This window comes from Meriones unguiculatus, chromosome 14 (assembly GCF_030254825.1).
Source record: "Meriones unguiculatus strain TT.TT164.6M chromosome 14, Bangor_MerUng_6.1, whole genome shotgun sequence".
NCBI lineage: Eukaryota > Metazoa > Chordata > Mammalia > Rodentia > Muridae > Meriones > Meriones unguiculatus.
The window spans coordinates 12871946-12884602 of record NC_083361.1 but is presented as its reverse complement, the minus strand read 5'-3'; the positions used below and the strand labels follow the sequence as shown (position 1 = coordinate 12884602).

The window sequence follows — 12657 nt, the reverse complement described above, 5'->3', positions numbered from 1 at the left end:
ATTTTAGGCATGTTAGATAGTCAGAGGAGGCTTTTGACTCCTGGACTTCAATACTTTGATAGCTGGACCTTGCTAAGTCAGCCTCAGGAGGAGGAATTGTCCAAATAAGGGATTAGACTTTGGGGGCTAGCTTTAGCAATGTAATCCAACAGTTTTTAGTCAGGCAGAGGGAATCCGGGAGAAGGGCAGGCCTACCCAAGCCATGGTCACTACGAGCTGGCAGAGCTCCTTCAGAAGGTATGAATGAGATGGTACAGAATGAGGGAGGGGCAGGCTGGATGAGGGAGGAGTTGATGGAATAAAAAGGTTATTGCTATTGAGCTTTCCTTTGATAGTCAAGAAACTTAACTTTTGTTTAAGAGAATTGCAAATACCCTGTGTATTTGAAGGGCACACAGGGTTCAAAGTTAACTGGGATTGTGTTGGGTGTAGAGGCACAGCGGTGATTCCAGCACGTGGGAAGAAAGCTGAGGATGGAAGATGGAACTTTGAAGGCAGGCTGGAACAGGTTACTAAGATGCTTTCTAAATGAGTAAATACTGTGGAGGTTAGAGGTTTACTGGATAGTCCTTATACAGCCAGAACACAGTGGGGTGACTCCTTTAGACAGAGTCGTCCTTCTGTGACGGGTGTGGCGTGGAGGAGTTGTGGGATTGTTTTCCCCTAACACTTAACATTTAGCACAGAATGAATTGGCCCTGGTCATCCTAAATGTGTTGTGTTTTTCTTCCTCAGGCAGCTCTTTGTCAGACACCAAATTAGTGTCGTGTGATTTAACTCATAACTGTTTCACTAGCTGAAGATAGTATCAAATGCCACAATCCCACACCACTGTCCCCTTTTCATTCCAAGTCTCTTGTCCTGAATAGATCCTGCTATTACAGGTGCCACTAATCTGCTTGCTCGGCTCTAGATTCTCAGGGAAACTCTTTGGTTAGTTTTACCCATTATACAGAACAGGAAACGAGAGAACATTCCGGAAGAACCTCCTGTAAACTTCAGCATGTCAAGGAGGGCAGCTGTGTTCTTCTGAAGTGTTAGCTGAATAACTCTGCTTATATTTACTTCTTTTGTGTCTGTGTGGTTCTTTGTGTTTGTGTGTATACATGTGTGTATTCTGGGGTGTGTTCAGTGGTAGCCTTGTATGCTTGATCAAGTTCTGCAGAGAAGCGTCAAGTCTCCTGTTGTCCCTCTTATAGTAGTTTATTGTTTCTCCACCCCCAAGGTGTAATGGGGCCATACACACCCGAACTTCTATGGTGAAGTCCTCCCAGTTGCTGTGGTTGCACCATAGGAAGTGGGTGTCATGCTGAGCTGGTTCACAAACCCCTGTAATCCCAGCGTTCAGAAAACTGAGGCAGGAGGGTCACATGTTCAAGGCTAGCCTGGGCTGTATAATAGGTCCTCATCTCCAAAGGGGACAGGAAGTGGTTGTGTTAATTCTTAACATTATATTTTTTTTTTGCCATTTTGAGAGAGAGTTCTACTAGTTCCATGTGGCCTAGAAATCAGTATGTTGTCTAGGGATTGAGTGCTAGGATTGTATGTGTATGCTGCTATGCACATGCTTTATTTATTTATTACCAGAATAGGGGTTTTTATTATCGCCTTGCAAGCATGTGATGTATTTAATGGTGTGCTTTTGATATTCAGGACTGATTTCTAAACACTCATGTTACACAAGGAAGAACCTGGGAGAAGGAGAAGAGAAGGAGAAGAAAGAGGAAACAGAGAGAGCCAGGGATGGCTGTCACTCAGGTACGTTTAGTCACTCTCTCCCCCTCCATTACCACAATCCCCATCCCTGCCCCACTTCCCCATCAATTTTGTGCTTCCTGAAGTGTTAGGCATGGAAGCTGCTGTCATGCACTGAGTGTAGACAAGTCACGTTCGCTTGCTCTTATGTTTTCTCTTACCCGTTTTACCCACTAGATTTTATCTCACAATTATCTTGTCATATAGAACATGGAAGAAGCTACTACTGAGTGTATCCTAGAAAACGATGTTCTTGATAATCGCAGTGTTGGGTAAAATGGGTTTGTTTCATGTTTTGTTTTTCTATGTATTTTTATTGGTAAGGAGTGATCATGGGACCTTGAGGATTCTAGGCATAAACTCTACCATTGAGCTGTACTTTCAGCTTTTTTGTTTGTTTGCTTGTTTGTAAATACTGAAGCTACTATTGTGTTGTTGGGTAGGAAGGATGGCCTAGGATCATATCTGAGTGAACTCTTAGCTCTCTAGGTATAAGTTAAAGAAGCTGTACATGGAAGTCATATTTAATGTGCACAGATACCCTCTGAGGGAGACCTTCATGGGAAATCACATTCTGCCTAGTCATTATTTTCAAGAGAACATCTCAACAACTAGAAAAAAAAAATGAGGGTTAAAGGGTATTGTGTTTCACCATTAAGATATTATGTTTTTGTTTGGTTACAAAGCATATCTTCCTGTGTGGTTCAGGGTGTCTTCCTGAGTGCTGATGTGATGGTGCATACCAGGCCTTCATCTCTGTGTGTACATTGTTCATGTGAATAGTGTACTTGTGTGTAGGTGTGTTTAGAGGCCAGAGGTCAAATCAGACATCTTCCCCAGTGTCTTACCTCTTCTATTTTGATACAGTATTTCTCATGGAATCTGTAGTTCATGAATTGCTTAAATTCCAGGGAATTGTCTGTCTCCATCCGTACAGCACTGAGTTTGCAATCACATTCAGCTTTTCCATGATGCTGGGGATGTGAACTCAGTCCTCATACTTTCTCAGTGAGTAAGTCTTGATCGCTGTGAACCTATATTGTGGTAGAACGTGGATGCTGATAAACAGGTGCTACAAATTACTTGATGTAAGAATTCTGCCTCCTTCGCCTCCTTCGGTGGTTCCTGTGTTGTCATACCACCTCAGATTTCACTGCTAAAATCCAAAAGGTATTTGGATTTCTTATGGTCCACGTGTTAGATCTGTGTATTGCTGAGGGAGATCCCATTGGCAGGGGGTAACTGTTCATTTGCCTAGTAGACATTGCTTCGGTATCGTTTTACAGTTCCTTTTTATTTTCCAAGGATTTCTTTATGTGTCTGTGTGTTTGCATGTTCATTTGCAGCACATGTATGCCTGCAGACAACATAAGGGAGGGCAAATTAGGTACCCCAGAACTGGAAGTTACCTACCCAGTGTAAGGGCGGGGAACAGGTACCCTTGACCACTGAGCTATGTTTTTAGCTCACTCTCAGAGTTCTTGAAAAGTCTTTAGTCGAGTGCTGTTGTACCTTTCCAAAAGAGAAGCAGAACGTCCTCTGTTGGAGTCCATACTTCTTGAGACTCTGATGATGAACTACAGTACGGTTATCCACACCCATGTTTACCTTGTTCTGTGTTTTAATCATATCACATGCTGGTTTTACGCAAACCTGCTTATGTGCTATCCGTCCCACCGCCTTGTTTTCCATCTGTACCTCTCACTGCATAGTGCTGATTGCCTCACACCTGGCTGTGACCCTCCCCCACCCCCGACCCTCTGAAGAAAACGATGTTCTTGATAATTAATTGCAGTGTTGGGTAAAATGGGTTTGTTTCATGTTTTGTTTTTCTACGTATTTTTATTGGTAAGGAGTGATCATGGAACCTTGAGGATTCTAGGCATAAACTCTACCATTGAGCTGTACTTTCAGCTTTTTTGTTTGTTTGCTTGTTTGTAAAATGATTTTTACTGGACTAGAGACATGACTCAGCAGTTAAAAGCACTGATACTCCTCTAGAAGATCTCTGTTGGATTCCTAGCATCTACATGGAGGTTCACCACCATCTGTAACTCCAGTTTCAGGAGATCTGGCACTCTCTTCTGGTCTCCTTAGGTGCCAGGCACACATACGGTACCCAGTCATACATGCTAGCAAACACATAAACACGTAAAATAGTGAAGTATAACATCATCCACTCCAGCACTGACTTCAGTGGATAGTCTGGCCTCAAACATGTAGAGATCCTCCTGTCTCAGCCTTTAAAATGTTGAGATTATAAATGCCTGCGCCATGGCACTAAGCTTACTTCTATCTTTTTTTTTCTTTTTTGTATTATTTTATTTTTTATTTTTTTACATCTGTACTGCAGTTTCCACTCCCTCCCCTCTCCCCAGCCTTCCCTCTCTACCCTCTACATCAGATTCCCATCTCTCTCCCTCCTCTCAGAAAAGAGCAGGTCTACCGAGGATATCAACCAAACACAGCATAACAAGCTACAATAAGACCCAGCACATACAATCACATTAAGGCTGGGCAAGGCAACCCAGGAAGAGGAAAAAAATTCCACAAGTAGGCAAAAGAGGCTGAGGGACAGCCTCTGCTCCTATAGGATTTCTACAAGAACACCAAGCTATTTAGCCACACATATATCCAGAGGACCTAGGTCAGAATCCTACTGGTTCCCTGATCTCTGTAAGTGTCCATTAGTCCCAGGCAATTGATTCTGTGGGCCATGTTCTTCTGGTGTGTCCCTGACACTTCTGGTTCCCCCGTTTCTTTCCCCTCCTCTACAGGACTCCCTAAGTTCTGCCTAATGTTTGGTTGTGGGATTCTGCATCCATTTCCATTAGTTGCTGGATGAAATCTTTCTGGTGTTTTTGGCCATGATTGTGCTAGGTTCCAGTCCCAGCATACTTTGGAGGCAGGACAAACTATAGGCTAAAGGTGACTGGGTTGCCATCTCAAACCTTCCACTTGAGGCCTTATAGAAGATGGCCAGTTCAGGCCTCTTGTTCCCTATTAGGAGGGGGTCTTTTCTAGGGTTACTCTCATAGGTTCCATGGAGTTTCATGCCACTAGGTTTCCCCTTTGCCCCACAAATGCCCCCCAGTTTCAGTTGTTTCTCCTTCCCATCCTGTTGTGGTAAATTTAAAAGGTATGGCCTAATAAATGTTTGTTTTTAGGCTAGAATGATTACAGGGGTTTTATACAATCTGCTATCAATCAAATAAAGACACAGGCACTTGTTGTATTTTATAAAATAGTCTTTACCTCGGGCATTGCAGGCATTAACACTTTAAACTAACTTTACCTTCCAGGCCCTCTCAAGTTGCCTTCCATCCATGGTCCCCAAATACTTATTAATGTTCTCTATCTTCCCCATCCACACTGATCCCTCCACAGTTCCCTTCTGCCTTCTCCTCCGATCCTGTCTCCTCCTTTCCTTGTGGTCTCTGGACCCCAGCCTGTGAACTGCAAACTCCACCTCCCTTTCTTCTGCCAAATCCTGAGTTGGCTTATTTCCTGCTGTCTACTCCTCTTGTGCTTTTTTGCTTCCTTTTGTTCTAGAGGTGTGCTGTTAAGTTGCTAATATGAGAGCTCTCTGTTTTCTTTATGAAGGTACTCGGTGCTATGAACTTTCCTCTTACTACCAGTTTCTTTGTGTTACATAAGTTTGGGTATGTTGTGATTTCATTTTCATAGAATTCTCAGTGTCTTTCTTTCTTTATTTCTGCCTTGACCCTTAGATCGTTCAGTAGAGAATTGTTCAGTGTCCATGGGTTTGTAGGCTTTCTGTTGTTTCTGTTGTTGAAATCCAGCTTTAATCCATGGTGGTCTGGTAAGACACAGGCGGTTATTTCAATTTTCCTGTATTGGTTGAGAATTCTTTGTGACCAAGTATGTAGTCAGCTTTGAGGTGTTCCATGGGGTGCTTTTGCGTTTGGGGGAAATGTTCTATAGATATGTTAGGTCCATTGATTTCATGATGTTTGTTAGCTCCATTTAGTTTTTGTCTAAATGACCTGTGCAGCGGTGAGAGTGGGGTATTGAAGTCTCTTACAGTATTTGGTTCGATGGTGTGATTGAACTGTAGTAATGTTTCTTTCACAAATATAGTTGCCTTTGTGTCTGGGGCATAGGTGCTAAGAATTGAAATGTCATTTTGGTGGATTTTTCTTTGATGAGTATGGTAATGTTCTTCTTCAACTCTTGATTATTTTTCTATTGAAGTTTATTTTGTTAGATTTAGAATTGCTACAGCAGGCTGTTTCTTGGGTCCGTTTGGTTAGAAAATCTTTTTTCCAATCCTTTATTCTGAGGTAATATTTGTCTTTGATATCTTGTATGCAGCAGAAGGATGGATCTTGTTTTTGTACCCATTCTGTTAGCCTGTATCTTTTTATTGAGGGATTACATCTATTGACATTGAGAGATATTTATTACCAGTGATTGTCAGTTTTTGTTATTTTATAGTTGTTGGTAGAGGTGGTGGCGTGTATGTGTGTTTTGTTTGTTTTTTTGGTTCTGTTTGAATTTTCAGGTCTTAAACAGTTTCCTTCACCTGTTTGCTTCCCCCACGCTCACCCCCTCCTTGGCTTTCTGGGCATTTTTTTTTAAAGGAATTTACTGGTTTCTTCCCAATTTTTTGTTTGTAATTTCTTCGATTTCTTTAAGAGATTTTTTTTTCTTTAAGAACCTCTATCATCTTCATAAAGTTGACTTTAAGGTCATTTTCTTCTTGTGTTTCAGCTGCATTGAAATATTCCAGTCTTGCTGTCATAGGATAGCTGCTCTGGTGGTGTCAAATTTGCCTGGTTGTTTTTGATTGTATACTTACACTAGAGTTTAGTATATGGGCTTAAGATGATTATAGGTAATAATTCCCTCTACTTGATTCATTTTGTCCACTAAAAAATTCTTCAGGCTGATAGACACTGTTGCAATTAGAACTTCTTTTTCTGAAGGACATATAATACACACACAGAGTCAACTGGTCGTGAACACACACAGGTTAATTAAATAATTTATATACTAAGAATAACACGGAGAGTACAAACATCCCATGGGCATGTCATCTTCAAGCTTCAAGATCTACACTCAAAAGCTGAGTTGCTAGGTGATACAGTAACAGCTTCCTTTTTGGTTCCTCTGTCTCAGAATGATACCTCTTCCACACTGATTTTCATTATAATAAAACTTCCAGTGATTAACTGAGAAGAACCTTTGGTGCTATGAGCTAAATGAACAGGTTTTTCTTGCTTAGCGTTAGGAATTTTCTTTGAATTTGAGATTTTTCTGAATTTGGAGAAGGACTTTGCATGTCATATATCCATTAGGGGATTAATAGCCAAAATGTGAAACCTGAAACAAGGTAGCATGAAAACAGCATGCTTGAAAATGGGTGTGTTTGCATGTGCGTGCACGTGTGGCGGGCAGTGGGGTGGTGGTTAAATGCAGGGCCTAGCTGAGGTAGGACTCTGCCATCTTCCACTGCCCATTAGAGATGTGGGTATTTTCATCCTTCTTTTTCTTTATTCTTTTTTGAGATGAGTATTGCACAGGCTTCTTAGCCCCCTCAGTAGATGGATTAAAGGTGCGCATCACCATGCCCAACTTTAGTAGGTATTTTTTTTTAAAAGAAATGATATATAATATAGAAGATACTGTTATCGCAGAAATGTCAATTTTCACCCAAATAAGATATCACCTTCACTTGTAGAAACTGCTACTTTGAAAAAGCTGAGCTTTGGTCTGGATGTGGGGGAAAGAAAACTTTTATTGTCTGTTGGTGGGAATATAGATTAGGATTCATTGATGAGAACTGTTTACAGGCACACCAGAAAAAAAAATAGTTACGGTATAATGAAGCAATTCAGCTTTTGAGTGTAGATCCTTAAAACTCACAATAATGTTTCCTTGGGATGTATGTATTGTTCTTGTGGTATTATTCTTAGTAGCCAAGTTATATAATAGACCATGTGTCCATCACCAGCACTTTCTATATGTTTATGTGTGTGCGTGTGTGTATGTGCATTTTATATGAATTTTATTTGATATTTATTTAATTTTAAGAGAAGAACTTTCTGTTTGTTACAACATCGGTTAGCCTGGAGGATATCTTACTGAACAGAATGAGCCAAGCAGGTAACTGTTGCATGAGGTTTTCAGGGACACACACTCCAGTTCTGTCCAGTTTGATGTGAATGACAGGAATTTGGGATCAGAGTTTTCATTGTAGATATCTACATCCGTTCTTTATCCATCATCTCTTATCATACATATAGGCAAATGCCGTATCTGCATTTCCCTATCCATATATTCGAGTTTTCACTTTTGTATAAAATTTAACTCAATTAAACTAGAAGCAGAGAGCAGAAATATGGTCAGTGAGATCAGAGTTTTAATAAACAACAGGGGCAGTAGCTAAATTATTATTTTTTTTCAATGCAGTTTATTCAGGAACCTTGAACAATCATCTGACCCTGGGTAAAGCCAGCCCACAGCTTAAATAGCCTCTGGGTAGCCAACCCCAGTGTGCCACGTGGGCAATGCAGATAGGTCCACATACATGGAAGCAAGCCAGATTCTCAGCCTTAGCCAAATGTGGAGTTGTTTGTGACAGAGAGCACTCACCATCGGGAAGGTGGAAGGTGGAAACCAGCTCCATCTTTAAGGCGCGGCATTACGCAGCTCTCTACAGTTCCCCCTTTTTGTTTTAGATGCATCAGGCAAGAGTAGAGGTCTGATGCTCTTTGGGTAGATGACACCTAAATGAACATCAGTACAAAGTCCCAATTTATTTCTAAATTTTTTAAATTTATGGGTATGATCATATGTTTCAGTCTTGTTATCACTTTGTTTTACACACACATACATACTGAAATATGTTTAAATATGTGTTTGTGTATTATTTTATAGTGTAGTCATTAACGTTACTTGTTTAAATTAGTGAGATACGGTAGACATTCCATAAATGTGCACTTTTTGCCTTGATCATGTTTACCTTCCCATGATTTTACTAAACCCTCTTATTCTCCTTGCTCTTTTCTGATAGACCATCTTCTACTTTATAATATTTTTGTTCAAACATTTTAGAAAATATTTTCACATGTAAGAGAAAATGTGCTATATTTTTATTTGTGTTTATTTTATTTTGCCTAATACAACACCCTTTATTTCTGTCAGTTTTTCTAATGGATGACAGGATTCCATGTATTCTTTATGACAGAATAATACTCTAATATATAGGTGAATGCATAATTTTTTTTTTTTTTTTTTAGTTGTTGGCTTTTTTTTTTTTTTTCGAGACAGGCTTTTTCTGTGTAGCCCTAGCTGTCCTGGAACTCACTCTGTAGATCAAGTTGAATCCTAGAATTAATGGTGTGTGCCACCATTGCTCAGCACCTCATTTTCTTTTTTCCTTTGTTGACATATGTGAAGACTGATTCCAAATCTAGGCTATTGTGAGCCTTATTGTCATATAATGGTTCTGTAGTTACATCTTCTTTATAGTGACGTCATTGCATACATATACAAACACAGGAGTATAATGTCTAAATATTATGTTTTTTTTTTTTTAATTTTGTGCTGTTTCTGCAATAAAAAGCCCTAGGAAAAACTGTTTATCATTTAATAACACATGGCATTCTATTTCCGGTCTATCTTATTTTTTAAATTACATGTGTGAGTCTATGTGTATGAATACAGGTGCGTGCAGAGCCCAGAAAAAAAGTGTTGGATCTCCTGGAGCTAGAGCTACAGGTGGTTGTTAGTTGTCCAGTGTTGGGGTTGGGAAATGACCTCAGCTCCCCTGCAAGAGTAGTATGTGTTGTTAACGACTGAGCCATCTCTCCAGTTCCTACATTAGCAGTTTATAAACGTATGTACTTGTTATTTGCCTGATTGCTTTTACATAGAATTCCAGAATTGTTTTGTAATATTTACGAGGATCTACAAGTGAATGATTTCTGTGCGTGCTATGGAGTATTACTGACTTCCACTGCTTGTTAATGTTAAAAATGTCTTTCATGAGTGGGTCTAGGTAAGTTTTTAAGAGGTTATTGCATTGTTTTTTTTCTGAGTTTTTCATCTCATATTGCTATTGTTCTGTATTTCAAAATTGCCACTTACTTAAGTCATTGTATAAATTAACTATTGTTAAGTTCTATTATATATTTTATGGTATTTTAATATATATTTATACAGAATATGTGGCTAGTATCTTTTTTCCCTTCATTTTTGGTACAGCTAAATTTTTGTTGGCATTTAATATACACCTTTAGGATATGATGGAAAAATGTTCTTTTCTTGGTTTATGTAACTTTATCCATTATGAATAAATCTCTTGATTTAAATTGCATATAATTACCTGCTCTTAATTGCAGAATCACTCATTTTATGATAATTACATTGCCTTTTATGGTTCTAAAAGTTGATAAGTCAACTTAGTAAACATTTTACTGTAAATTTTTTCAGTGTGGAATATCTGTCTGTACTTAATCAGAAACCTGTTATATTTTCTAGTCAACTCTCCTGAACATATAATAAAAGACTTACTACCAAAAGGGAGTGGAGATTCAGGAGAGGTTGTCCAGGCAGTGATTTCAGAAGGATACAAAAGCACTGGTGCTGAGGATTTTTTGTTCAGAGAAATCCAGAAGGGCATTCAGGATTTTGAGTTTCAGTGGAAAGACAGTGAAAGGACTTCTAAACCCACCTGTAGAAGAGATCAAGGTAGTAGAAAAGAGACAGGAACAAACCTTAGGAAACCTGGGCTTCTGTTAAGCTCACTTCCCCTCTACCCGAGCTGCAGTCATTTCCATCTGTAGAGAATATTGGTGGTGATGAAGCTGAGTCTATCAGCAATGGCTCTTCAGTTTTATCATCTCACAGAAATTCTCCTAGTGATGACAAAGCACAGCTTGTTCATAAATATAAAGATGATGTTTTTTCTTCACTACTTATGAAAAAACAAAAATCACACATTAGGGAAAAACCTTATCGGTTTTAATGAGTGTGGCAAGCTCTTCAGTTATACTTCTCTAGCACGTCATCAGCAAATTCATACTGGAGAAAAACTTCACACATGTGTTGAATGTGGTAAGGCTTTTTCTTGGTGTTCTTATCTTTTGGTACACGAGAGGAATCATGCGGGAACCAAACCTTACAAATGTAATGAATGTGTCAAGGTCTTCACTCAGAATTCACACCTTACAAGTCATTGGAGAATACATACTGGAGAGAAACCATACAACTGTAATGATTGTGGCAAAGCCTTAGTGTTTGTTCAAACCTAACTAATCATCAAGTAGTCCATACTGGAGAAAAACCCTACAGATGTTCAGAGTGTGGCAAGGTCTTCACTCAGAATTCACACCTTACAAGTCATCGGAGAATACATACTGGAGAGAAACCATGCAAGTATAAGGAGTGTGGAAAAGCCTTTAGTGTGTATTCCAGCCTCACTACCCATCAGGTAATTCATACTGGAGAAAAACCTTCCAGTAAGTGTGATGAGTGTGGCAAAGTCTTCACTCAAAATTCACATCTTGCAAGTAATCGTGGAGTCCACAGTGGGGAGAAGCCTAACAAGTATGAAGAATGTGGCAAGGTCTTCAGTCAGACTTCAAATCTTTCAAGACATTGGAGAGTTCATACTGGAGAGAAGCCTTACAGGTGCAGTGAATGTGGCAAAGCCTTTAGTGTGCGTTCAAGCCTAACTTCCCATCAGGTAGTCCATACTGGAGAAAAAAAATCTTACAAATGTAACGAATGTGGCAAGGTCTTCAGCCAAACCTCAAGCCTTGCAATTCATCAGAGAATTCGCACTGGAGAGAAACCTTACAGGTGCAATGAGTGTGGGAAAGCCTTTAATTCCCATTCAAACCTAAATACCCATCAGATAATCCATACTGGAGAAAAACCCTACAAATGTCTGGACTGTGGCAAATTCACACCTTGCAAATCATCACAGAACCCATACAGGAGAGAAACCTTACAAGTGTGATGAATGTGGCAAAGCCTTCAGTGTGTACTCAAGTTTGACTACCCACCATACAATCCAAACCGAAGAAAAACCTTGCAAGTATGATGACCGTGGTAAGGTCTTCACTCTGAATTCACACTTAGCAAGTCACCGGAGAACTCACACTGGAGAAAAACCTTACACGTATGATAAGTGTGGAAAAGCCTTTAGTGTGCGTTCAAGCTTGAGCACCCATCAGGCAGTCCCTACTGGAGAAAAACCTTACACATGTAGTCAGTGTGGCAGCTTTTTAGTCGAAGTTCCAACCTTGCAAGTCATTGGAGACTTCATATTGGACAAAAACATAAGTGAATCTAGCAAGGTCTTCAGTAAAGCTCACTTCTTGCACAATATTCAGGAATTCAGTCCCAAGAAAATATTAATATTGCAATTATGATAGACAGACACTTATCATGAATTCAAGTACATCACTGGGTGTGGTGGTATGCACGTACAATGACATGCCTGTGGGAGCATGGCCTGCCCAGGATCTATAGGAAGAACTTGCCTTAAAATAAGAAGTAAATTAAGCTCCTATAGATATATATTAAGGAGACATTTCATACATGTAGAGGAGATGCTTTGTCCCATGACTCCCACCTCTACAAATATGAAAATACACATCACTGATGAAATTGTCCAGGTGGCACTTACTGAAATGTTACTTAATGACCTTTGCTGTGGAGGGGTAATGGGAGGAATAACCCAGTCTCATTTTTTTCATGGCTAATCTTCATTGTTACATTCTACAGAATAATTGCTAATTACAGGAATATTAGAAGTTGTATTTAGTTTCAAATTTTCAAAAGAATTTTTTTATTTTCAATTGAAAGATAATGCTTTTTCTATTACCAAAAAGGAAGTCTGTGGAAGAAGCGGTGGGGGGCGGGGGG

The 12657-nt window shown here is 39.6% G+C and overlaps 1 pseudogene; it reads left to right on the top strand.

Annotated features, from left to right (window-relative positions):
- Positions 1 to 1743: 1743 nt before the first annotated feature.
- On the top strand, positions 1744 to 12076 carry LOC110565705 (zinc finger protein 665-like; annotated as a pseudogene).
- The last annotated feature ends 581 nt before the right edge of the window (positions 12077 to 12657 follow it).